This window comes from Strix uralensis, chromosome 30 (genome assembly GCF_047716275.1).
Source record: "Strix uralensis isolate ZFMK-TIS-50842 chromosome 30, bStrUra1, whole genome shotgun sequence".
Lineage (NCBI taxonomy): Eukaryota > Metazoa > Chordata > Aves > Strigiformes > Strigidae > Strix > Strix uralensis.
Window position 1 is genome coordinate 396,384 of NC_134001.1, and position 27,493 is coordinate 423,876.

Here is a 27,493-nt window from a genome sequence, read left to right on the forward strand (position 1 = left end):
CTGCCAGAGGCTGAAAATAACCTGGGAAGAGATTTAATGACGGAGTTAAAATTAATAATAATACAAGAAAAAGAACTAAAAATTTATACATTAATGGAAAAAGACGAACAACAGATAGATCCTAAAGTTTGGTATACAAAAGGAGAGACTGGAAAACTTGAAATAAAACCTATTAAAATTAATTTAATTGATCCGGAGACACCAATTCGGATAAAACAATACCCCATTCCCCTAAAGGGCCGAGAGGGGTTGGAACCAATAATAGACGAATTACTAAGTAAAGGCACATCGGAACCTTGCATGTCTCCACATAACACACCTATTTTACCAGTTCTAAAATCGGACGGATCTTACAGATCGGTGCAAGATTTAAGGGCTGTGAATCAGCGAACTGTGGCTCGTTTCCCTGTGGTAGCAAACCCCTATATGCTACTTAACCAACTATCCCCTGACTATATTTGGTAAAGTAATGATTAAAACCTGGAAGGAGGAAAGCTTATCTCCTAGATGGGGAGGACCATTCCTGGTGGTGTTGACTACGGAGACAGCTGTAAGAACTGCTGAAAGAGGATGGACTCGTATTTCCAGGGTGAAAGGACCAGTCACAGGTGAATCAGATTGGAAGATCGAGTCAACGCCTGGAGATTTGAAGCTCCGAATGCGACGGAGTTAAAATAGGACTGGACTTATCGAGGCAGACAGAGCGACATCAACAGTAGTAAAGATCCTGAATCGTCCACATGAACCCTGTGTGTATGTATATATGTTAAAAGGTTGTAGCATTCACAGGTTTTTTTCGGTTTTAGACTGTTTTGCATGAAAACATAAGTCAGTTTGTATAGTTGAACAAAGAAACTGAAAAAAAAGGGAAGTAAGAGAGTGAGGGAAAAGCTGAGAGTAAGTCCAAGTGAGGGCAAGACCGGGTTGGCCTCCATTTTTGCTGTTAAGAAGACACAAACCCGACCGTTGGCAGCAACCCAATGGGTCCAGGGGTAAACAGAAAAATGTGCCATACCGGACCTCACGATGGCGACTGGCTTTTTCCCTCATGTTGTGTGTTGGCCTCGTGATGGCTAAAAAGGGTCAAAACACTACCAGCTTATGTGACCCCTTTGAAGAGAATGAGTTTGTTCTGTTAGCAAAAACTATAAGTAAAACTTTCAATTTAAGTCACTGCTGGGTTTGTGGGGGACCTTTGGGACTGTCAAGTTGGCCGTGGGTCTCTGTGCCCCTTCCCCAGCACAAATTGTAAGTAACTATAGTGATGTTAATAATACTGCCTGGGAAGATAGTGAAAAATGGCCAGTTCAATTCCCTAACAAGGGTAAATTTTGTCTGAACCGAACTCAGAAAGGAGGAGTTGATGTGGGAGAGAGTAAGTGTCAATGGACACTTACACATAAGTTAATTAACAAAGATAGAGGTATCTATATATGGTTGTGGCTTAACGAACAAGGACGCAGCAAAGGATTCAAGGGGTTCTGGTCAGACAAAAATGAAACTGAATATGCCAAACTACGAGGAAACAGTTTTTATAATCGAACTTGTGAATGGAAAAATGACACTGGGTCCTGGTATTGTAAAAACAGCTTTTATTTTACCTGTTGTGGCATTTGCTGCCCTAATGTTTATACCATGTATGATTCCATGTTTTATTAGATTGATTCATTCACTCGTTCAAGGGATGCAAATCTCTGCAATACCAATAGATCCTGAGTTGGCCAGAGGAGAAAAGGTACACCCACTAATGATGGTTAAACTAAAGAAAACAGAACACCCAAATCCCGTACAACAAACCTTAGCCCGTTTTGAAACCCAAACACGAATCAATTTGATAAAACAAAAGGCGAGGGATTGTGAAGAATATGGTGGTGATTCGTGCTAAAATATGGTGACTTTGTTAGTGTTTATCATGTACATAAGTTAAAGGAGATTTATCATGGTTTTATTGTTAAAAGGGGTTTGGAGGTTTTTTCCCTCAGTGACTGATGCTAAGCAGGTGGAAAATTACTGGCGGGACCCCCGTCAGAAGCCCCCAGCAACAGCGGATTGTGCAGGTGAAATATGATCGGAGGAACCCTGCCAGGAGCCCCGGCAACCCCAGAAAGCCCGGGGAAGTTTGAGGGACCCTGCTGCGCGTGTGGGGATGGGACTATAAAAGGGAGTGAGGCAGCACCACCCGGTGCTCGTCGGTGCGGAGCAGGAAGCCCCCCCTGCCCCCCGGCGTGCCTAGCCTTTTTGCTTGTTCTTACTGCAAATAAATTTATAAAAAGAGATTTGCGGCTCTGCCTCGGCATTTATAACAAATCCGTGAAAGCAACTGCTCCGGCCGTTAAAAAAGCCAAACCTCAGACAACCCCTGGCTTCATCAAAATGAGATTCCAGAAAGTAAACAGGGCAAAGCACAAAAAAATCCCCGACAGGCAACGGCAGAAACAGCATCACTCTTATCTGCTCCAAATGGCCTCCCATCTCCTTTCAGCAAGGTTTCACAGCCCACAAACTGCACGAAGATTATGTTATCAGGAATTCTCTCTGCAGTTACAGGCAGAAGAAGGTATGGAAACAGACCACAACAACCTTGCGGCAAGGGAGAGATCAATTAATTTTCCCTTTGTCTCAGGGAGTTCAAACATCCCGCCAAGACAAACGGGACCTGTCAGAGCAGCAAGGGGACACCAGATTAAAATTGTGGGAGTTGATGAGGGTGGCCACACCGCCCCCTCAAGAAAAAAGACTTGAAGAGTTCGGATAAGAGACCAGTGGAGGAAGCAAGCGAAGCAGGACAAGCCCCGGGGCAAAAACGCCACCTGAGGAGGCCAGACGGCATGTAGGGCAGGAAGAGAAAAGAGAGAGGAACAGCAGGCGCGGAAATACCCTGTGCTATTCTCGCCGACTTGCACGCCGAGGGTGGCCGCCGCGGCCCCGTCTCCTCACGGCCCCGTCTCCTCGCAGTCCCGTCTCCTCGCAGTCCCGTCTCCTCGCAGTCCCGTCTCCTCGCAGTCCCGTCTCCTCGCAGTCCCGTCTCCTCGCAGTCCCGTCTCCTCGCAGTCCCGTCTCCTCGCAGTCCCGTCTCCTCGCAGTCCCGTCTCCTCGCAGTCCCGTCTCCTCGCAGTCCCGTCTCCTCGCAGTCCCGTCTCCTCACGGCCCCGTCTCCTCACGGCCCCGTCTCCTCACGGCCCCGTCTCCTCACGGCCCCGTCTCCTCACGGCCCCGTCTCCTCGCAGTCCCGTCTCCACGCGCCCTCGTCCCCGACACTGTCTCCGCCCTTCCCCACAGCACAGCCAGGGCCCGAAGCCACCTCTGTCCTCAGAGACCCCGCTCTCCCCTCAAGCGCCCCCCGCCACACCGCCACAGGAGGCCGCCGCACCAACCCCACCGATCCCTCCGCCAGCCGCCACACTCGCCTCGCTCCGCCCCGCGGCCACCGCTTTCCCTCGCTCTGCCCCGCCTAGCCAATCACCAGGCGGCCAGGGCGGGCACGGCTACAATTGACAGGCGACACCAGCCAATCATAGCAAGGCAAAGGGCGGGACGCGGCACGCGAGCGCGTTGAAAACAGGCGACGGCTGGGCGAAAGGATACCGTTAGTGCGCGTGCAGCGACCGCGCCGCTGCCTCAGCGCCTTGGGGGCGGGCGGGGGGGGAAGCGCCGCCAGCTCAGAGCTCCCCCCTGAGGGCGGGTCTGCTGGCTGCCCCCGCCGCGCCCCTCCCTCCTTTCCAGAAGGAGGGCTCGCCCTTAGCTGTTCAGGAGTTGGCTGGTGGGGTTTGGATCTTTCGGCTTCTCTCCGCTCTCACGAGGTGTATTGGGCCCTTTAGGATATGCTCTGGGGTGCGCTTGTGCTTTAGAGAGCACTTGGGGTCGCGTGGCTCCCTCTTGCTCAGTAAGACCTAAGGGAAATGGGTCTGTTTTCTTCCCTTCCTTTGCCTAAGATTTAAACGCTCAATTGTATTTACTAGTGAGGCAGAGAATCACAGAAATCTTAACTTTGGGACATGCAAATTCATCTTCATTATGAATACGTTTCAGAGCTTTTAGCAATCTAGTTTTAAATGTGTATTGCCATAAAATCGTCCCATTATTTTAGACATTTACCTACTCAAATTTGCTTATTTTCCAAAGAGAAAGCTTGTTATCCTTTCCTTAATAAGGGCATGGTAGACTAATCATGTATTTTACAAATTACATGCCTCCATTTAAAAGTTCTGCGTGGCCAAGGTACCAAAACGATTGTCTTCAAGGTTAAATTTCTCCACCTCTTCGTTTCAGGTGTCCGCTTGTTTTTACCACACGTAAATCGGCCACGAAGCCTCTTAACAGGAATGAATGTGGGGCATATCAAGTTGACTAAAGTTTGGGGCATTTTGACCTCGGCTCAGTATCGCTCTTACCTTGGCAACTGCTCACTCCCTGGCAGCAAACTCCACGTGTCTCAGCTGTTGTGGCTGCTGGGAGGCGCTGAAAGAAGGTGGACAATCTCTTCTAAGTGCAAAACCCCCAACAACCCAACCCAACTCCTCAGCAGTTTCTTTGTATTTCGTGGCAGTGCCATCTTACTGGGCGGGTTACCCGGTACAGCCATTCCCGCAGTACAAATGCCTGTTTGCTGCTCGAGGAGAGCGGGGCTGAACAGCCGCTCAGCGGGAAATGTTAACCTGTTCCAGCACTGAGCTGCTGAAGGTCTCAAGGAAAACACAAATTTGCCATCAGGTTTTTCCCTTTGTGACATGACATGAGTAAAAGAGAAAATCAAAATAACCCAGACGCATTCAATGTCCACGTTATTCTCTCTTATTCAACACCAAAGTCAGACATAGGAACTAAAGACCCGTTTTTCTCGCTGAGCCCTGCCTCTCCAAAAGAAATGAAGGGTCCTTTTGTTCCCCACATGCGAATTGGGTACCAGAGTTCTCACTGCCCCCTTGCCCACAGCTGCTAGCTGCTTTTCCTCTCTGACACTCTCATTGGTCAGTATTACTACATTGTACTAAGAACAACTGTTTCTAACCTGTGCTGGTCTTGGATTTTGCTGTGACTCGTGATAAAGTCTGAGCTGAATATTTTGGGTTTTTCTGATAAGGCAAGATTTACAGGGGAATACAATATTTTTATCAAATCAAGCAGTGTATCTGATAACTTCAGGTCTGCCAGAAGAGTTTGCACCTGAAAGCTTCTCACAGCTAAATCAAAACTAGTTACTCCCCTCCGCGCTCTCTGAAACATGGCTTGTCTTGTCTTACACCAGACAGGATCCTCGGTGAGCAAACCCTTCAGTCAATCTTCCGTTTTAAAAAGCTAGGTTTAGCTACTTCTAGCCTTTAACACAATGCATAATTCCATCAGGTCGGAACAGCTGTAGGGGGTAAGCTGCCTCTCTCGGCCTCGAAGTAGGCGCTGCCTCCCGTGAATTCCACCTTGTTTTAATTTCTTCCCCTTCCTCTGACATAGCACTTGATTGTGTTGTGCATTCAAGAGACGTATCTCGCTCATCTCTCAGTAGCCCTTGTTTGGGTAAGTGTGGTGGAAGGAGAAGGACGATGAACATTTTAATTCCCATTTCTAGGAGTGACAACTGTTTGCAGCAAAGGGACAGTTTCTCACTGTTGTGATTTCTTCTCCTCTCCCCATACATATATAAATACCACTCATCCAAATTAATGCCCTATTTTAATACACTTATTTTTAATGAAGATTTACTAAAGGATGGGAAAGAAGACCAGGCCCCGAACAATGTTATTTACCAGAGTATTTAATTTTTTACTGCTTTATTGAATCAGTACCGTAGTATATAACTGTTTAACTTCTGATGTTTAGAAATTTCTTTTAGGATTATTTTACAAGAGGGACAGCATAATTTACAAAAAGCATTTGGCACAAATTCTGGTTAGAAAATGACTTTAAATTGCAAATAATATGCTCTCTGCCCTAAAGCTTTACACAGTTCCTATTAACAGCGAGTTAGTTTCCTCACGAATGTCTTTTTGAAACTGTCACAAATCTGACGGATGAGGAACGAGGGCAGAGTCCTGCCAAGATTATGCCATTTATTCCTTTGGCTAAATTTGAAAAGGGGAAAGAGGGCCTTTTTTCCACGTTTTACTTTATAGCACCGCCCCAGACAGTTGCTTTTCTTCCCCTTCTAACTTATTTTAGGTAGCTGTAACACAGGAGCCCTTAATGTTTTTTAACTTCTGTTTCACTGGAATGCTAGCAAGCCCCAGCATATGTATTCCTGGAGCGGCTATTCCTGCAGTTGTAATACACTGTAATAGAAGCATCAGCTTTTTTTGTCAGTGTGAACTGTCCTATAGCCTGGAGCAGGAAAAGAGGGTGTGTAGCATTTCTGCACTCTCGACAGGTTGATCTGTAGGTGGTGGAAATACTTTGAAAGGAAGCAGACGTCCTCTGAAGTTTAGACAAAAGTCTCTGTAGAAAACCTAGACATAATATGATTGTCAATCTAATTGTAGTAAGCTGTCTAGAAAGACTTCATTTCAGTCCATGTTATCAAGTAGCTGCAATGCCTGCCCAGTAGGATCCTCCAAACAAGGCATTCTGGCGCCTAAAAGGTCTTTTTTCTTGAAAGGTGCTGTTTGTTCTCGTTCAGCTTTCTGCCTTACAAAAGTTGGAATATTATTTAAACCCAAAATTACAGTATCTGATACTGCAGGAATAAGCATTAGGGGAAACAGAATATTAATTGTAGAGAAAACATACCCAATTGCTTTCTGGTTTTTTGTAAACCACTTTGAGACACACATGCCACAAGGTTTTAACATGCAGATATGCAATGAATATGAAAAAATGGATCCTGAAGCACGTTCTGTCCTCACTTAGGTGAGTTTGAATATCAGCAATTTCACTGGTGTAAACTGAATTAAGTCAGCTTTAGGCCAATATTGCTGAGTGCAGAGTGATGTAAAACGCGCATAAGGGATTGTATCTCTTTGCTTGTTTTTCCCCTCATTCCCTCCAGAACTATTGCTTTCTGCTCCCACTTTATCTCTAAAAACCTGGACCCCGTGGGACAAAGCCGAACCTTTCATCACTCCGCGAAACCGCAGTTCTCGGCAACACAGCCAACCTCCGGAGGGAAGGAGCAGATGGGAACTGCTGAAAAAAGTAATGCCACAAACGGTTGGTGGGAGAAGAGGGGAATGTCAGGGAAACAAAAGGGAGGAAAGGACGGGCAGGAGGGAAGGGCCGAGGGAGATGGAGGGTCCTGTCCTGCAGTACTGCTCCGTTGTTACACAATGCTTTCCCGTCTGCTTTGTAGGCAGACGCTTTAAATGGATTCTGAAACGGCAGAATATCCTCTGCACATCTGCACAACAGCAATTAAAGAGGTTTGGCGTTCTTAGTGCTTCTGAACGTGGCCAGTGCCCCAACAACGCTGACACCAAAGTTTTCTTTCCCCAAGGATGTGAAACAGAGCTACGGAGCAGGTTTCCTTCTGTCCCACTGCCGGTGTCTCAGTACTCACCAGAGGGCTCGGAAAGATGGGAGACAGTCCCCTCGCAGGCACTGCTCAGATTTTTATTTCTCTGCGAATATTGTCGGAAAATACTGGAATTGATGGTAGCTTCTGTGAAAGTCCTAGAGCATTTTTCAGCACTGGAACCAACCAGACGTCCGACATCAAACTGTAAAGTCTCTGGTCACACCTGACCTGACCTGGACATTACCTGGAAACTTGCCAGGGAGGCTGAAGATTTTTATATCACATTACCTTTTGAATATTTCACCGTTCTGGAAATAAATTCCATTGAGTGCAACGGTGTAGAACAAGATTTAATTTTTATTTTTTCTAGATTTAAATATTTAAAATACCTTAACTGTAGTTTGAACAGTGGAAAGAGTCCACTCTTTCTTTGGGCTGTTCATACTTGGCTTTGAATTCCAGCTTATTCTGAGAATCCTAAAAGGCAGCGATTTATCAAGCTCACATCCTTTTAATTTATAATCCAGCTGCTGTGAGCTGCCAACCAGCTTTTAAGTCAGGAGACTCTGGACTGTCAGTGCCAATTATAGTTAAACAACTTACGATGCTGCTGTGTAGTTTTCTTTAGAGTTTTCCTGAGGCCTTAAGGATATAGTGCTATGCTTGGAGACACAATTAAGAAAGTCTGAAGCAACGTAACCTGTGGGCTCTGTGTGGTTTTTTCATTTATATACATACACACATTCACCTATAGTTGTATACTGTACACACACAGAATCTCACGACGAATCTTGGGGGGTTTTATGGTATTCATTAAGTACAGCTAACAGAATGATTTTTAAATGCCTTTCTGTATCTAGCTATTGTCTCTCCTACAGAGCCTAGTGACACAACCAAAAGGGTGATGAAAAAACCCTACACTGGGCAGCTATAAACAAAATCAGGGTTACGCAGTTTAACTGTTCCTGGTTTCTGGTTAAATGTTACAACAGCGAAACAAGAATTCAAAATCCTCGTTTCTAAACCTACTGAGCGGTTACGCCAACTTAGTAAATATCTGATTTACCCTCTTTAAATGCGAGTTTCATCGTTAACTTCCCCATTTGCTGGAGACGCTGCGTTTTCCCCAACGCAAGAGAGCCACTAGGTGGGCGTACGTTAGCTTAAAAGAAAGTTTGTCAACCCCAGCTGGTTTTATTTTGAAGGAGCTCTGCGGTTCCCTTCTCCCAGCATCCGGGAGATGCTGCAACACTGTCCACACCACGTCGAGTGATCGATTTGGGGTTTTTCGATGCTCGTGTCCACGCTGGGGCAAGCAAAGGCAAAGGCTTACTTAGAAGTGCCACCCTTCAAAAAGTGGATCTCCTACCCAAACGAGGAGCACAAGAACTCTGCATAAGTTCGTGACATAGAAAGCCCCAAGGACCCAGGCTGAAACAGATTCAGAGGATTACCTTGCTAACATAAAAGCTATTTTGTTTTTTAAAGCCTTCAAAATATATCTTTAAAAGCCAGGCACTTGCCAGAGAGAGAACTGGCGGATTATATAGAAAGGGCCTGTTGAGGAATTAGGCTGTAGGGGGGCAAAAGAAAAGTCGGTTATAGCAATATTCAACACAAAAGCGATAAAGAAGTTTTCAAAGTAAGCTGGTTCTTGTTTACAGGCAATAGAGCCTCATACTAGTCCTAAGCTGAGGGGTCAATAAAAGGCATTTTAGGACAGAGGAGTAAACTCAAAGTAACAAACTGACAAGGCTGGGTGTATTCAAGTCTAAAGAAACTCCAGGATGATATTGTGGGACTGAGAGGTGTAATGTGTAATAAACTTCTGAGGGCAGCATGGTACTAGAAGGATGGTGCCAAACAAGCCGCTTTCCAAAGAATTTCAGTACAAATTTGTGGAAACTGCAAAAACTCTGACTTCCACATCAGGAATATCTGAGTTGTAAGACTCTAAGCGGAAAAAAATGAACACAAAATGATTATTCATGGTTCCTCATAGTACCAGAAGGGGAGGGACAGCTAATGTAATCATCAGGCAGCCAATTTAAAATAAAGTGCTTTTTCATATGTCATAATTAGTCTTGCCATCGAACCTTTTGGAGGCCAGACAGATAAGCCAAAAGAAGGAGTAAGACAAGTTGACGCAGGGTAAGGGTATTAGATGTGATTAAATGAATGCAAAGTTTAAAGCTAGAAGTCTGTGAGTTGTTGCTCATGACAATTTTTCGGAATGTAAGAAGACTCCGTCTGTACCCGTACCCCGTCCCCCAGCGTTCACTATCGCTCAGTGGTGGAGAACGATACAGGGCTAAACTGACCTTCAGATATTGCCAAGTTCATCCCTGTGGTCCTGTGATGCTGAAAAATTTGGACCTCATCTGCAAGCTCAAGTCTCTCAAAGGGAGTGAAGTTGTTAAGGGTGTCTGGTTGTCTTGCTGCAGCTCTGGATTGAGAGTCCAGTTTTCCTAAAGATTAATGGGAGTAATTGTGTGCAGAGAAGAAGGAGCCAGCTGAAAAGTGCATTGCCTAGACCAGCAAAAAAACTCGGCAGAAGCGCTGGTGGCAGTGCAGAAGCAAGCATCTGTAGGCAGCTGTCTGGATAGATTTGAAAAACTACAAAAAAATGGAAAAGCTGCACCGTTTATGACCTGTAAGATTCTGCAGATCCTAATTCAGTGTAAAGGTCATGGTCATTGGGGGTTCAATTTGAACATTGTGGTTAAATTTCCACAGGTACAAGATTCTGAGGAGGTCAGGGAATGAGTGGGAATACTTCATACTTAATCTTGCTCTCTGTGAGGACAAAGCTCCTGTTGATTTTAGCGGGAAGAAACATAACCCAGTGATGCGGTTGGAATAAAGCAGCCTGGAGTACTAGGTACTCAGTGGTAGATCTGGGGAATTACTGAGAACCTGGCCTGATGGGGTAATTTTTAAATAGCAGTGCTAGGGAAGTGTTTGGTTTTTTTAGTAACTTCTCTTACTATTTTTTTTATTAGGATCAAATGGTTTTTGTATAAACAGATGTCTTTCTCACATCCCATGTTCCCTTCCTGCTCAATTATACAGTGAGCTCACAATTTATGTCACAAATCCAGTGTCTTTCCCATAAGAACCGACTTGTTGCACGCACGAATTTGTACTTGACTGGAGGATTGAGTACTGTCTGTAAGGGAGCTTTTAACACAAACATTCCCCAAACTGAAGAATGCAAACTAGAAAGTTACTGAGGGAAAGTCATTTCTCTAACTGGTTTGGGTGGATATTTCCAGTTTGCTTGTAAAAAACTCTTTGCAAGTCATAAAAACTTCATTATAATGTTGAAACACATTTCACGACTCTGCATCAGGTCTACTGCCTGGGCAACTCTCAAGGCTTTAACAGTATTGGAGTTACTGCAGTCGCTCAGAGTCATCAGAAGTAGAAACGCTCCGTTCCTCACTGGAATTTCAGTTTGCTGGCCAAGCAGAACTACTGCTTTCTCCAGGCAAGTTTTTGACAAAACATTTTTCCTAGTGTACACCCTGTCTGTCAATACATGATCAAACTGACATTCTAAAATAGTTACCTGTAAAACGGAGTGGTTCTTCCTTACATACAGTGTGACCAAACCTAGTTGCTGTCAGAAACTGGGAGTAATAACTAAAGGAAAATAAAAAGCTCTCTTTACCATGCAATTGTCGGTGCTAAGTGGTTGATGTACTGAATGAAGAGATGTTAGTTTTGCCTCTATTTGTCAAGGCCATGTCCTATTTTACTACACATTTAGATTTCTGTAGGAGGAGCTGACTTCTGCGCACGTCCTGAGTTTGATGAAGGGTTTGAGGAACGGGACGTGGCAACATGCCTGTGGATATCACAGGCTACATCTTCACCTATGCTTTAGGCATTGCAGTCTTACACACTTGCCAGTCTGAGATGATTCTCAGCCCTGAGTGAGGCCTTCAGGCTCCTCTCCTAAAGCCTGGGAAGAGTTAGATACTTTGGGAAGGACTCAGGAACCAGCAGAGCTGGAACCTGTGTGAAGTAACCCATAAATAAAACAAGGCTTGGGGTGGAATTTAAACAGTCTGGGGCATGTCTGCATGACTTGGAGCCCTTGCTTCAGGTGAGCTGGTATGACTGCAAAGCAGGACGGGATCACGAGGTGCTGTCTGCTCAGGCTCCAAAAGTGACAGAGCTGTGACAGCATGAACTAATGATATAGATAAAGTACAAAGAACTACAGAAAGTAACTTTGGGGAGATTCCCCGCGTTGCTGAAATATATACCGAGAAAACAACAAAACAAAGGAGCTATTAACAACACATCATTAGCACCTACTTTCTATAAATATAACAAACATACCTCGTTGTTTACAGACTGATCTGTTCTATCTCGTCCTTCAGGTAAAGGTACTTCTGCCAAAGACTGAAGACTTTTATGGGTAACGCCTTGTTTCAATTCCTTTATAAAGTCATCTTTCTCAGCCAGCTGTGTTCTTAGTTCTTCTGTATCAGTTCCCTCACCCTAATAAACACAGCAAAACTTGCCACAAACTGCAGGACTGGCAAAAGAAGTTAACATGTGCATGAGCATCGTTACAGTTACTCAGTGGCATCAGTTTTAGAATTGCAGGTCAAACAGCCAGCTGTCCAACAAAAACCAACAACTTCATGTACGAGCGGCCTCAAGCCAGGAAAGGTCATACAACAGCCCGGGAAGATGTCATGCAACATTTTTTATTTTACACTACTTATGTAGGGTTATAAAAGTTCACCTCCCGTTTGTTCATAAGTTCTTGGTTCTGCGAAAAAGGCAGCAGATGTGATAGTTGTTTCAGAGTTCCAGTCCGATCAAATCGCAACCAAATGATCAAACAGACTCGAGTGTTTCTTTGAACTCCAGTTTTTTGGAACTTCAGTCACTGTTACAAATTCAGTTTCAGAAAAGCATAAAGCTTTTTTTATATTAGCTGCAAACAATTTCAACGTGTTTGAAATAGAGCCAAAACGTGGTGTTTTGCAGAATTAGTGAATAACAAAAGAAAAACGACAGAAAACAACTACAAAAAAATCCCACAGAATCAAGAGAGAGAGAACGCGAGAGGACCTTTCCTGAATCCTTCACCGCCGCTTGTTTCAGTTCTGCTGTTTCTTTATCTTTTTGCACGGCGTTAGAAGCCAAAGTCTGAGCTGTACTTCCAAAGCTTCTACTAACTGATGTCTCTCTTCACGCCGCTTTGGAAGATTGCTGGCCTCTTCTACCAGCTGTGCAGCCAGTCTTTCCTGAATGGGGGAAAAACAGGTTAGAATTGAGCACCACTTCTACAAACCATCTGAACTGTTCTGACAGCTTAGTTTGGCACAGTCAGTACTATCTTATGGCCTCAGTAGACTCGAGAGCTCTTAAAAAGCTCACGCAGAACTAGTTTCACCATAAACATACAAAAGCAAACCATGCTTCAAATTAGGAAAAATTGTATCTATATTTATACTCTTTGTGGAGAGAATTTTTGTCAAGAACCACCACTCCTGCTTGCCCACTTTCTGCTTTTATTACTGGAAAGTCTCAGGCAGGCAAAGTCACAGACAAAGCGAAAGTAGTCCCAAGCTCCTAACACCCCCCGTACTGACTGCAGGGCCAGAAGGTCATGGCTAACTACTTCTGGATGCAAGCACAGTTTTAGATTGCACAGATTCGTATAATAATTTCATATGCTCAGGAAATGACAACCTCGATACAGCCCAGTGACCAGGCCAGGTATCCACCTTGTTATTAACTATCAGTCACTCTGCTTTGAAAGCGATACGGGAGCAAAACCACCAGCATGTCGACCCAGTATTTTTACTGGAAAGAAGCTTTTCTTGTCAACTACTGCTTGCTTCTTCTCTTCCTTCTGAAGCCTCATAGGCTGTTTCCTCCCCCTCCCCCCTGCCCTTTTTTTCAGAAAAGCCAAGCAACAAATCTTGTTTTTCAAGGTATGTTTTCTCCGCTTCATTAAGTGGCAATTCATTTAAGCATAGGTTACGTATTGGTGGTTTACACACAAGACGACGTTTGAAGAATCCACAGCAAGGCGGTGCTGGTGACAGGATAGAAAGGAACAGGCACTTTCACTTCCATTAGGTGTTACGCTTTCTCATTTGGTGACACTCCTGTTCTTCCCTTTTCACATGGAGAAGATCTCCCGGAGGCTTTGCCATGCGATAACGTGGGGGACTTTGACAAAGGCCAGCTCCCCTCAAGCGCCCACACTGTTAACACCTGACACGAGATCTGCTCTGGACTGAAGACTTACGCTAGAGGACTCTGCCGAGACCTCCAGTCACTTACAATTTCTGCTTGTTGCTCTACACAACGTTTTCTGTCCTCCCCAAATCTTCTCATTTCTCTGTTGCGATGGCTCTCAGCTTCTTTCACTTGACTTATGAGTCTCATTTTTTCCTCCAGCCAGTTCTTTCTATCAGTTTGATACTTTGCCTCATTCTCCCATTTCAGTGGAACCAGAAATAAAGCCATAGGCAGAGATTAAGCAACACAAAAACAAGTCTTAAAATCCAGATTAAGCACATTAGTTTCAAAAAGATAACAGAAATACTAGCACAGTTCTACTCCAGCGTATCCCCAAGTGCAAGCATTACATTCTCATTTGTTCTTTTCCATTTAAAAAAATGGTTTAGCAGCTTTCAGAACTTATTATTCAGACTGGCACGTCTTCAGGGAACAGACTTTTTTTCCTCTAAAAATGCTCTGGGTAAGTCACAAACACTATTAAAGTTACACCAAAGGTCATGGCCAAAAGACCCTTTTTAGTCACAAATTCCCAGTCTTTCATACTGCCTTGCAGGTCATGTCAGGAATCCTACTTCAAGACTGAAAGGCCAAAAATGCAGCACAGTTTGAGTGGGAAACAGAGACAGTGCGTAACCAGGAATGTTACTTCAATCCACAGCAACTTTGCCTCCTTCTCTACCACAACCAAACCTCTTGTCAGACATTCTCCCACACAAGACAGGAGGCACCTGAAAAGCTGCCTGGGAAAAAAGTCTGCTTTCTAATCCAAGGAGAATCAAGAGGTAAACCCTCAGCCTAACAGGAAGGACTTACAGGTCACACAAGCACAACATCTTTAAAGAGTCTGATTTATTTGCCCAAGCAACTGATGGGAAAAAGGTCTGAAACAATCCAGCTCCTGACATCTGTTCAGGACAGCTGCAAGAGGAGCCCGGCTAGAGAAGCACCGTCCATGGCAGCACACCGCAGTGAAGGGTGCACCCCGCTGTGGGCCATCAGTGATGCTGTGTATTACAACGACACCGCATCCAGACTTTGCTGACTGACGCACTGCAGTTTTTAGAGGAGGTTTCCTTCAGCACTCTAAGAACTTGCCACATCATGCCCCAGCTCTTGAAGATAGTGACACAAAAAAAATTTAGACTCCTACATGAAAGTTATGGTTTTAAACTTAAGTATGAATTACATCACCATGTTTTACCTTCAGGTCTCTTTGCAGCTTTATTCATTCCTCACTTTCATCTCTGTTTTTTTCCGTGGTGTTGCTCACCTTTTGCTGCCAGTCACTATTGCTCTGGTTATTCAGCTCTCTGTATTTCTGCTTCCATGCTTCCAGTTCTAGTCAGCACACAAAACGAGGTTATATAACACACAGTTTAAATGCATATTTGACCACATTCACATCCTTCTACTAACGTGACTTGGATTTATCAGCTGTGACCACAAAGGGACAGCAGAAGCCGTTAACTGTTAGAAGTTTGTTATGTCCTATATAAAATTAATGCCTAACTAATACTCACCAAATCAAAACAGAGATTTAAAGCAGCTATCACAATACATCCAAAACACTTTTGCCTCCTCGCTCCCTTTCCATGGAGAGATTACCCCGAACTAATCTGTTGGTCTCTTCTAATCTGGCTTCAAGCACTTGATCTTGTTTAATCTGAGTCTGTTCTTGTTCTTCTAATGCCATCTGCAGATCTTCAATTACAGAATTCAATTCTATTCTTTATTCAACCTACAAATTCTCTTCTTTTTGTCCCTCCCCTATTTCCCCGGGGAGGGGAGGCGGGAGGTGAACGGCTGCCACGTGGCGACTGGCTGCCGGCTGAGCTCAAACCTCAACACACACAGATCTGAGAATAAAGTTACAGATGAGCCCCCGTCCTAGTTCCCACCATTCTCTCCCAAAGTGCCTTCATCACAAGTAACTTCCCCCATTGCCTGAGATCTAAAGCTCTGTTAGAAAGAAATAGAGGATCTCTACGGAACTTTCCAAATGCAGAATTCTGAAGTGATTCCCATCAACTTGATTCAGGTGAGCATGTCAGTGTTAACGTCGGACTAAGGCTTGATTATATGAAAAACCAACTATTGTTCAACTGCTGAGTGTTTATCAAACCTGCAGAGACTCGTACTGTGCCAGTTCATGTGTCAGTGTTCGATGTTGTTACCATGGCCAGCTAAAGTGGCAAATAAATACCAATATCGAGTAAGTTAACACTGACAGAGCAAATCCAGCCTTTCTTTGGGGCTTAAGTTTCTTATTCTGAGACTGCTTCTTGGCTTTCAAACATTCCTGCTAGTAATGATTCAATAAAAAGTAGTTCCTGACTGTAACATTTTAATGCCCAGGTTGGAGTTGCTCAGATTTTAAAATATAAATCTGCAAGACTCTCCAAATTAGTTAACATCACAACTCATTATGTTGCCATTGCACACCCAAAAAATGGCACAAGAAGGGCTTTTTCTGACCTTTACACGCTTTCTCGTACTGTTTGGAGATTTCTTCCAGCTTCTCATTATTCAGCTGCTCCTAAACACCACACTGAAAGCAAATTAAAGAAAACATGTCAAAAACATGTTGAAAGAAACAAACATACATGATACATATTAGTAGCTTTTCATTCAGAGCCTCAGTAAGTATTAAATGAAGTATTTAAAGACAAACAGTTGAGAATTAAAAGGTTTTCATATAGTGAAAGGAGCATTCAAGCTGACTAAAACAGTGTTTAGAAGACATTACTCTGACATATCTAAGTGTCACTCATCAGAATCAGGGTGCCTGCAGGTATTAAGTATGTATTTACTAGGCAGATTACTCTATTTAAAACAATTTGCCAAGGTCCTGCAGTGAGAAGTTCTGTAAACATCTTTCATTCATCCGTTAAGACTAACTTCAGCTGGCTACTCCTGTTTTTACCCCAATTTCTGTAAGCTTTCTCCTGTTGGTTGGAACATTTGCCTCATTACTGGATTAGCTAAAAAAATTAAAAGCAAGTAAAATTTAAAAGAATAGAATACCTTTTTAAATTGCAGGACTGTGCGCTGTTTGATCTCTAATTCTTTCCTAAACTGGGTTTTAATTTTCTGAAGTTCATTACCTTTGTTCCTCAGGGATTTCTCCTCGGATTGCACTCTGCACACCTGTAACGATGCACAAGCAAAGCTAACCTTTAGCTATCAGCCTTTTACAATCTCTGCAAGTTATCCAAGCAAAAACATACTTTCATCAAGGATCACGTTTTTGCAAGCATCTTTGCTAAATTCCAGGGGCTAGAAGTGCACTGTACTGTACATCCTTCCTAGGGAACAAGCCGACTTCTGACAAGCCTTTTTCAAGGGTATTAATACAATTTACTCCCCCCTTCAATGTCAGCACTAACCCCTGTTTTGACCTCCGGGCTTTAGCTCACAGCTCAATGGCAATGGAACTTCAGACTCACTCTCACTCTAAATGGATCGCTGAACGCAGCCTTGTTATGAACCACTTCTAACAGCTGGGGCTTGAGACTTGTGAAAACAGCTTTTACCAACAGAACCCCACACACACTTGCAGAAGGAACATTTGGCCTGGGGTTACAAACCTGGTTTTGTACTTGCTGAATTTGTTTCTTGGCATCGGAAAGTTTCTCTCTCAAATCTCCATGTTCTTCCTCTTTCCTCTGCAAACCTTTTTCCAAGCTCTGTACAAGGGCAGGGCTCTCAGAAAGATCTTGACGTAGCCTTGTGTTAGAAATGAAGAGACAGAAATAACATGAGTGTTACACGTCTCAAAGAAGCAGCTTTTACACATTAACTCAGGCTCTTTGATGGCCGGTTTTATGCGTGAACAGAATCCCAGATCTATCAGCTAAATGACAAGCGTTGTAATTTTACTTTGGGACTTCAGCTACTTATTATATGATCCTCAAGTAACAAACCGCTCAGATTCACTCTTGAACCGTGCAATTTTTTAAAATTCTTGTTTTTAAGCACAGTAGAGTAACCGTTTCTATCATGAGGTGTCCTTACACAGTAACAAAAGGGACAAGGTTAATATCAATTAAGTATAAACTTGACATTTACATCCCAGACCTTGTAAGGATCAAAATAAATAAAAATCAAAAGAAAGTAGAAAAACCAACAACATTGTAACAAGTCCCGTTGTTATGAAGTGCTACGAAGTCATTAAGAAGTTTAATGGGTTTATTTTTCAATGGTCGTATTTCTTTTAAAAAGCTTACAGTAAGTCATCTTGGATTTTCACTTCGCAATTACCTAATAGAAGATTTCTTAAACTCTGTAATTAACAGTACAAAATAAGGTCTCACAAAAGGAAAACCTTTCCAAGTGCCCCAGACCTTCACGCCAAATTGTATTTTAGAGCACATGCAGGCGCCCGCAGATGTTGGAACTGAAGAAACCCCAGTCAGAAGGGCTACACAGCATCTTAAAGCCATTTTTACAGGATTGCAGTTTCTTGCCACATAGCAAATATAATCTCTCAGATACATTTAATCTCTTATTTCTTAAAGGTTTAAAAAGTCGAGGGGGCTGGGGAAGTTCTACTCTCCCACACCCATTACCTTCACGTTCCTACACTACACTGTGCTCCCCTAGAACAGCTATTACCAAACCCACCTGATTACTGTTTCATTACTAGGCTTTTTTTTCCCTTTCTTCTTCCCCTTTTTACCATCCAGTCCTTTCTAAAGAAAACATTGCCAGCTTTTATACGAGTTACAGGATAAACATTAAACTATGCCATTTCCTCCAAAAAGGGTATGTACCATAATGCTATTAGAAATCCCCAAATAATTCATCCTTTCCTGTTTCCCCCTACGACAGTTCTGCAGGATTTAGAGCCATATTTCTGAAAGAATACACAAACAGGTGAGGAAAACAGAGCTAGCAAAATATGCAAAGACAGAAATCCAGTAGGGCACTAAAAGTTCTTAAGCAGTTTGGTTGGTAAAGTTGACAAACATGCAAGTGTGTGATGTCAAAATAAACGGATGTTCACAGAAGGTAGTTCTAACTTGAGTCTGTTCTCAAAGGGCTAGGAATTCTCTCGTTATTTACTTACAATTCTAGAGATTGTATTTGCTCATCCTCATTCTTCTCTTTTCCTTGAAGGGTGTGTTTCATGTTCTCCAAGCTGTTCACCAAGGACACAACCCCCTCCTTTAGATTTGCTTCCTGATCATTTAATTCCTTCAGGTTTTTGTCTGAATTGGCACGTTCCTCTTGCAGAGCTACTGTATTCCTTTCCAGATTCAAAAGAATAGATTCTTTGTCTTTAGCTACTTCTTCTAACTTTGCTATGCTCTCAGCTTTAGCTCTAAAAGCCTCCAAGAGCCATTCAAGCTCTCTTGTTTCTCCCTCGGAGCCGGTAACTTCCTCTTCAAACTGTGCAATTACTCTGTGATCCTCTGCAGCCTGTTTTCCAAAATCCTGGGGTTTCTTCTGGATGTGCTCTTGTAACTGGTTCATAAGATCTTCTTCCTTGGTGGACTGATGATCTTGATTTGCAGTCTCATTTAACTTTATTTTTAGTTGTTTATTGCAATCCTCAGCATCATCAAGTCCCTTCTTTACGTCTTCAACTCGTCGAAGTAGTTCTTGAATCTGCTGACTTGTTTGTGAGAAGCCTTAACAATGTTTTGGCATCCTTCCCAAATGCTTCCAACACTGCAGTGAAAGGAGCTCTCCTGTCCCAGAGCTGCTGTGGAAGCAGTCTGGGGCTCCATGCACACAGGACTCAGTTGAGCTCTCTCCAGCTCATCTTTCTGAGAGTCTCAGGAATCCTTTAGACCAACGGAATCAATATCCGTAGCGTAAGACTCCAAGTGTCATTTATACAACTCACCTGCTTTGGACTGCATTGTTTGAATTAGTGGCACTTTATAAATTATATTTTGTTTAGCACCTTCTACTTCGCTATTTAGCTGAATCACCTTTTCTTCTTGTTCCCTATTGATAGTTTCTGTTTGTCCAGTTCAGAAACAATCTCCTGATGGTCAGCTCGACACTGCTGGAGTTCTGCACCTCAGCCAGAAGCCCTTTCTTCAGAGCAGAGAGCTGGAGATTCAAGGTTTTTATTTGCCCACTGAACTCTTCTCTTTTGGTTTTTTCCCTTCTGCGCTGTTCTTCAGGTGCAGCCAGCTGACCTTCCCAGGTTTCAGTTCTTTCCCTCAGTGCTAGTGTTTCTGCATAGTTCTCAGTATGATTTGCTTTCACATATTCAGTTCTCTTTTGGTCCAGAGTCATCTTCCCAACTCTCCTGCACACCTCCTCAAAAAGAACCCAAACCAAACAAACCACAACAACAGCTCAGGATGATGAACATCAACAGTACAAGTCACTAGCACTGCCAAACAGCAATTACTATATGGAAAATGGTCACCAGCTGAAAGCCACACCCTTATATCACATGGCATTGTGAAGTCTTGCAGTAAAGCCCCTCGGAGCAGTTTAAAATGCAGTAGGTGCCTCTTCGGCTTACAGACGTGGTTTGCAGCAAGGGGTGCTCAGGAGCCTTAAAGAACATTTTGCCATGGCTCTACTCCAGCCTTCTGCTCTGCCCCACTACAGAAAAATCTAGCTAGTTTTACTAATACGCAGTAATACCTGTGAGCTGGATAACGGTCACAGTTATGTCTGGTTTCCACTTCCACTGGTCCAACAACCCTTTTAATACAGCCCATCCCCCATTTTACATTCAGAAAAGCAATGGCATTGTACACTTTCCTGAGAATTTTCATTCATACTCAATATGCCCTTACTTTAAAAATTAAGCTAAAAATCCAGCACAAGGTTTTTGCTTTGTGTTTGGGACTTCCTTCTCCTTTTTCAGTCGGTTTCTAAACTAGATACAAGGAGAACTACTTACGCCCACACCTAATGTGTCGCATGTAAGGTTCTCCCGGAGAGATCTACAACATCCCATCACGATCCCAAATTTCCATAAACATTTTATTAGCTTAAGACTGGTTTGCCCTGCAGTAAAATCATATGCATTTCACCACCTTCAGAACTGACTCCAGCCGTACTTTACACAAACGTTTCAGAATCCAGCTGGGTCCATTTAGTAACATGCAGGTATGTTTAGTATTAAACCCAAGCCTGACTATCACTGCAGGATTAGGCCATCCCAGCTCTGCACTCCAAAGTGATACTACAGATTTCTGTGAGTGCTGCAGCTACAGTAAGGTGGAGTTTGGCAGCCATCTCGCGTTGGGAGCACTAAGCACACGGGTACCTGTGTACTGCACGGAGACATCCTCTGAACAGACCCAACGGGTTTTATAGAGTCACTAACAAAGAGTCATACCGAAGCATTAGCAATGGTGGTTTCCATCTCCATTCAGGTTTGGGGTTTTGATTATTTTTAGGAGGGATCAAATTCCACAGGACACTTTGTTCCTCCTGCTTTTCTGTACCTTTTCTTTTCTGTTCTAATGAGATGTATCAAGTGTTCCTGCTAGGGCAGAGGAAACAGCAGCTTTACTTTGGCTTGGAAAGCCATGCTTCTAAATACTGCAAGATTAAAAATTCAGCACTGGGAGATGGTTTGCTCTGAAAGCCTGGTTGTGTGGTCTCAAGAAAACGTATCAGACAAAATACTACAAACTCCTCACGCTGGACATGAATTTTACATACTTCACTAAAAGGGAGAGGTGCCGAGATGTCTTAAGACATATTTTGCCATCTAAGGTGCCAAGATACAAAACGTAGCAGAGTTTTGCCCAACAGCTCTAGTGAGAAGGGTATGATCATTCATAAGAGGATTTAGAGGTGATCGAGATGCTCTGTACTGACAACCACAATCATGTAGCAAAGCAGCATAAATATTGAAGGTCTTCAGCTGTAGCTGGTTCATTCACCTCATTCTAGAAAGACTGGTGAGCTCACAGATAAAGCCAGGGAAGCAAAAAGATTGGAAGCGCAAACGTGAGAGCTGCACAAAATATGTACCTGTGGACTTAAAATAATTTTACTTCCACTCAAGTGAAAAGCTTTTCTCCTTTGCCAGCACTGCCACCTTGCCCAAAGCTGCTGAGTTCACAGCAGCACACAGCACGAAACACCAAGTTTCACAGCACGTGCTGTAGGACTGAACAATCAGTAACTCACTGACACCTCTGACGCTTGCGTAGGGGTGTCAGAAACTTGAGCAGGGGATGCTCCTTTCCCAGAAGTCCAGCAACAGCAAGTTTAGTACCAAAACAACTGTTAAGAAATTGATTAAGAACTACAGCGGAGTCTGCAAGAGCATCAACAGATGAGAGATGCAGCAGAAAGCAGAGTCTAAAAACTAACTTTTCTTTTAAGCATTTAGGAGTGAGCAGTGTAGGACCTTCTGCAAAAGATGGTATTTACACAGCAGTTACTCTGATTTACAGTTCAACATGGTAGATTTTCTCCTCACAACATCATGTTTACACTTCACAGCTTTTCCCTTCTGTTCTGGAGTAGTAATTAAGGTTTTTTGGAAGGGCCCCTGTTGAGTGATGGTAGAGATTTTACCTTTCTCTGCGGGTGCCTCTTTTTCCCCAACAGGCTTACTTTCAGAGCAACGTTTTCTCCCCACTTCCAACACAGTCTCCTCACAAGCCTTGAATTGGCTGCTTTCAATCACTTCCTTAGAGTTCTCTTCTGCGCATTTTCTTTTCATGGTGGTTACAGTGTTGTCCTGTGTTACAATAAGATCAATTACTCTGAAGTTCTACAAAGTGAGCACTTAAAAGCCTCAGTAATCTTTTAGATGCAAATATTTTTACAAATCCATCTGGTAACCTGTATAGGGGTTGTCAGAAGAACAACATCAGTTACTCAAGCAAAAGACAAAATTGAGGATGCTTACAGTGCTTTCAGTATTTCTGTTTTCTTTTCTGAACAGGAGTAGGTGGAAACTACTTGCTTATTTTAAAATATTTTCCCACGTATTTCCCTAGCAATCTGGTGGGAAGAGGACTGCAAACACATCGTACGCTGAAGAAATCCAGGACACAAACGGACTCGGAAGAGTGAACAAGTCTGCTACACTGACTCACTGCATATGACACATTTGCACAGCAAACTCTTCCTGGATTATTCCATCCCCGCCTGCACGTCAGACTCCCAGCTTGTTATCACCTCTCTTTATTTGTTTATAAACCCCGAGAGCCAGGCTGCGATCCTCTAACTCTACAAGTCAGCTTCAGCAAACTGATGACTGCCCTGTGGTTAAGATACTCTGCCACAGGATCAAACACGCCGTGCTCCAGCCCTCACAGTTTCAAAACCAATGGAACTGAAAAACCCCCCAAACCCAACCCAAACCACACCACCCTTTCGGGCATGTTCTCACAGGCAACCTGGCCTGGACTTCTGAGACTCCTCCTCCCTCATTCCGCAGACCCCTATGTCCCTGCTCTGAGACTAAGCTCAAATAAGCACGAACAGGGGCAGTCCACAGGTAAATCCATTACCCGAGAACCAAAAAAGGATCTCACAGAGCGCCAGCGGGGTAATTCTAATTCAAAGCCGTGCGGATACAAAGCTTTGGTCCTATTTTGGAGAGAAGTAGCAATGAGGAGCACGTACACGTCTTCTCCGTTTACACAAACTCTATTAACCAAAGCCAGGAGTGAAGGAACAGACTTGTGGCCCAGCTGCTGGCAGATCGATGTTCCAGGGGTGCCGGCACTCTGCCACTGCTGTTCCCAGCTCCAGTCCATGTTTACCCTGGTGCTCTATCACAGGAAGGTCACACTGGGTCTTGTTCAATTTCTCCCCTCTGAAAATAAAGCGAACACAGTACAGCTTAATCGAGTAACTTGAGAATATGAAGAGCATTCCTTGCAAAAAACCAGATGCTGCTGGTTTAGGTATATTCACCTATCGCACGGATCAGAAGGGAAGCACCACATCTAGGAGTTCAGTATTTCTCCCTCCTTCCTTTCCAGAACGGGGAAAAACCCATACTTTTTTGGAGTGTGCAGAGCCTTAGGCAGACACCTGTTGAAAATGTGTTTTAATGCTCTTTCACCCTTTAAATTGCAGGGCTGGAAGACCAACAGCCGCCCATAACTATCTAATAACGTGAGAAATGTGTGAACCAAACGGGACAAAACGGCTCTAAAACTGAGGAATTCTTGAGGGGATTTTTGTTATCCCCCCTTCTCCCTTCCCCCCCCTTAAGCCCTCCCTTCTCCCCCCTCCCTTCCCCCGCCTTCCCCCCCCTTCCCATCCCTTCCCCCCCTCCCTTCCGCCCCCTTCCTCCCCCTCTCCCTTACTCCCCCCCTTTCCCGCCCCCTCTCGCCGCGCTCCGCCGTTGCTCCGATGGGGAGAAGCCGCGGCCGGGCCCGTTGGTTCCGTCGGGGAGCGGCGGCAGCTCGGCGGCAGCTCGGCGGCAGCTCGGCCCTCGCCTGGCGGAGGTGGGTGCCGGGGCTGGCCCGGCCTGGCGGGGGCTCTCCGGGAGGGCGTTGCGGGGCTGCCGGCCCCTCGCTGGAGGAGGGAAGGAGGCGGCGGTTGCGGCCTGGGGGTGGCGGCGCTGGGAGCGGGGCTGGGGGCTCTGCGTGGCGGGCGGGGCTGAGGCCTCTTCCCCCGCCTCTCCCCGCTGCGGCCGCGGTTACTCCCGGCGTTACGGGGGGGAAAGGCTGTGGGGGGCCGGGGGGGGAAACTTTTCGGTGCTGCTGTGGGGCTGCGAGTGGCGGGGAGCGGCCGGGGCCATGGCAAGGCCGTGCGGCGGCGGCCGTGAGAGCGGGAAACCTGCGGAGCCTTGCGCTGAGGGAAGGTTTTTCCTTTGAATCTCTTGCAGTGTAAGCGCTGATGCGTTGTGGTTTTATAAGCTGCCGGCTGTGAGGTTTGGAGCCTTTCCAGCCCCTGTGCTGCCTGGCAGCGCTGCAGGCTGTGTGTGTGCGGTGACACGCTTGGCTTGGTGTGCCAGTCGGGATCCCCCTCGGAAGGTGTCTGCAGCTCCAAACTCTGCTGGCACCGTGAGCAGAATTACAGGGACATCTCCCCGCACACAAGTCCATTGGAGTGGCCCCAGGCAGGCAGTGTGCCCGTTTCCCCCAGCACATCCCAGGGAATGACGGTGCTGTGTGACCGACACAGTGTGCAGACAGACGGACAGTCGCACCTTGTCTGGGACCTGTGTTAGTGGTGGGACCTGACTTCTCGGAGTGCGGGGCTCGCAGGAATGCTTTGAATTCCAGCTTGGCTCGCAGAGCTTCGTGTTGGCCTTTGGCCCCTTGGGTAAGAAAGCCCAGAGTGAGGGCGTAATCTTGAGCAATCACACTCTAAAATAAGCTCGTATTTCAGACAAAATATAAACTGCCAGTTGCCTAACAGCTATGTCTCCTGCCAAGGTCTGGTAAGAGTTTTGCCCCGGGACTTGTGCAGCTGATGAATAACACTCCTGGACCGGCACAGCACAGGTATGTTGCTTTCCAGTAGCAGCTTATTCCCAGCTCAGTGTTTGTTCGAGCTTTGGCAGTATTTCAGGCCAAGCTGTTCCTGGTTTTCATGTAGTGTCTGGCAAAAATAAGACCTGTAGATCAAACTAAACGTTGCCGCCTCGTTTATGTATCGCTTTACCTCGTTTGCATCTTGTGAAGTTTGTCTGGCTTCACGAAGTCCTGGATCCGCCTTTTACAAGCTGGGTGGGAAGGCTGAGCTGTTAACTGTTCTGACCCCAAAGTGCTGGTGTCCTTCAGGTTCTTTGCTGGGGGGAACAAAAATATTACGGCTGCTTAACAGGCAAGGCTTTTCCGGAGCAAAAGGGCTCTGAACCAGCCCTGCTCTGTCTGCTGCTTTAATGAACACCGGGTGTTCCCCGTCAGTGTTTAGAGACAAAATGTGTCTGCATGGCTGTAGCACAGACATGGGAATGTAGTATTAGAGACCATTGACTCATCCTGGCCAAAGCTTCAAAACTGCAGGAGGCCACGTGGTAGGTGTCCAGCTGCTGGGGTGCTTGCTGCCACAGTCTGGGAGTCTACGAGCCCAGGGAGCTGCTGTCGTAGTCTGCGAGCCCAAGGAGTTAAACTTAATCCAGAGCAAAAGCTGCCAAGCCACGTCTGTAACATCACAGGAAAAAGCAACTGGAGAGTGAAGGGCAGACAAAAATGCTAATGTTTTGAAATAAAATGCACTTTTTAAAGATTATTTTGAAATCTACCTGTCTACTATCAACACTGGATCAATTTACTTCCATTTCCTATAGCAAATTTTCACTGCCCAGATTCTGAGATGCACAAAAATCATTAAATTTTGGATGAATAAATGAATTGCTGATCTGTAAAACAACTGAAAAAATTACTAAAAAGCAGTTCTTTAACTTGCACTCTGGCATGAGGTCTTCTCATTTTCTGGTGTCCCCTTAAGAGCTAAAAGTATCTGCTAGTCTTCAGAATTTTTCTGGACTCTGTCACGTATTCAGCTACTTTGTGTTACACTTATAATACCAATTATTTATCAGGTCCTGCGGAGATAACCATGAAGTTTGGGTTACTCTTGCAATGAACTTTTATTCTAAATGGCCGCTATAATGGGATGATGGAGAAGCGGATGCAGAACAATATGATTGTTTGGTGTGGGGTTTTTTTTAATTCTCTCTTCCTTGTCAGACACGGGTTTTAGCAAGGTTGTGGTATATGTGTAAGGGTTTTTCCCTGGTAAACAGTTGCTTTGCATTGGAAGAAGAATGGCTGGTCTCGTTTCATCATGATGTGAACCCCACTGCAGAGCCTCTCCCAGCTATCAGGAACTTGCTGTGTAAATTTTGAGTAGGATAAAGAAAGCTTTCTCCTTAGAGAAACTGCAGCTCTCAGTTTCAGATTGACTTGTCTTGTATGAGAGACTTCAGAAGCTTTATGGCATGTGATCAGAAAGCAAAAAAAGGGCTGTATTTTATCTCGCAGGATGGAACCGAATTTGGATAAGGAGGACTTTTTCAGACCATCCTGTATTGCTGGTGCTGAGCCACTTCAGAGAACGGCACCAGGAAGCGTGGAAGATTTTAAAACAGATCTCTCTCCTGATGTGTCTTTGGTTTCTTCAAGCTCAAACACGAGGCAGGTAAGAAAGCTTTAATGTTTGCATTGTTTGGATATTTTTTAATGAGCTTAGTCTTTTCATCAGTAAGAATAATCAGAATTTTACAGAGAAGAGGAAAAGCATCTTCAGTGTGTTTTTAATTTGGAGGAGATAGATAGGATTGGACTGAGTTGTGTGGCACTGCACTGATACTTGATTGGGAGCATCAGCCTTCTGTGAATGAGGCTAATTGCCAGCTTGGAGCAGCTTAATCATAGAATGGTTACAAATATCCTAAACTGCCAGGTGACAGTCACTGCCAGAGTTTACATAAACATAGAGTGTATTGCTTTGTAAGGCTGTAATAATTTCAGCCAGGTGTGTGTGACTTCTTTTTTTCCTCCAAGTATCTAGAGGGAGGAGGGGGGAGTTAAGAAAATGTGTTCTAGATGTCAGAATGGGAAAAGTGTGTAAGTCCAGACTCATATTTGGGGTTTTTATCATTATTGTAAAGGTCATATACATCTTATATGCCTTGTCTTCAAATAAGGAATAGTATTTGAGTCTGTTTCAGTTATTACAGGCAGAGCATAAATAATTAAAACATATTTGAGTCCTTCCAAGTATTTCTGTCTTGTCTCAGGTTTCTGAGTTGATCAGTAATATCCTAGGAGACCTTGTCTCCTGATGTGCTGTTTCTGTACTGTTAAAGCTCAATATCCTTTCTGGTCAGAAGGTGTCATTCCTTAATTATTTTTCAAAGCA

At 44.5% G+C, this 27,493-nt stretch overlaps 1 protein-coding gene across 2 annotated transcripts in view; it reads left to right on the forward strand.

The window, feature by feature from the left end:
• LOC141935984 (kinesin-like protein KIF20B) overlaps positions 1 to 22,867 on the forward strand; it is a 49,056-nt gene extending 26,189 nt beyond the window's left edge. Inside the window, exon 6 of one of the 2 annotated variants that reach the window (XR_012626673.1) lies at positions 22,660 to 22,867. The gene's annotated coding sequence lies outside the window, so the exon portion shown is untranslated. The remainder of the gene's footprint in view (positions 1 to 22,659) is intronic. The other variant, XR_012626672.1, reaches the window with a different exon arrangement.
• Positions 22,868 to 27,493: the final 4,626 nt, after the last annotated feature.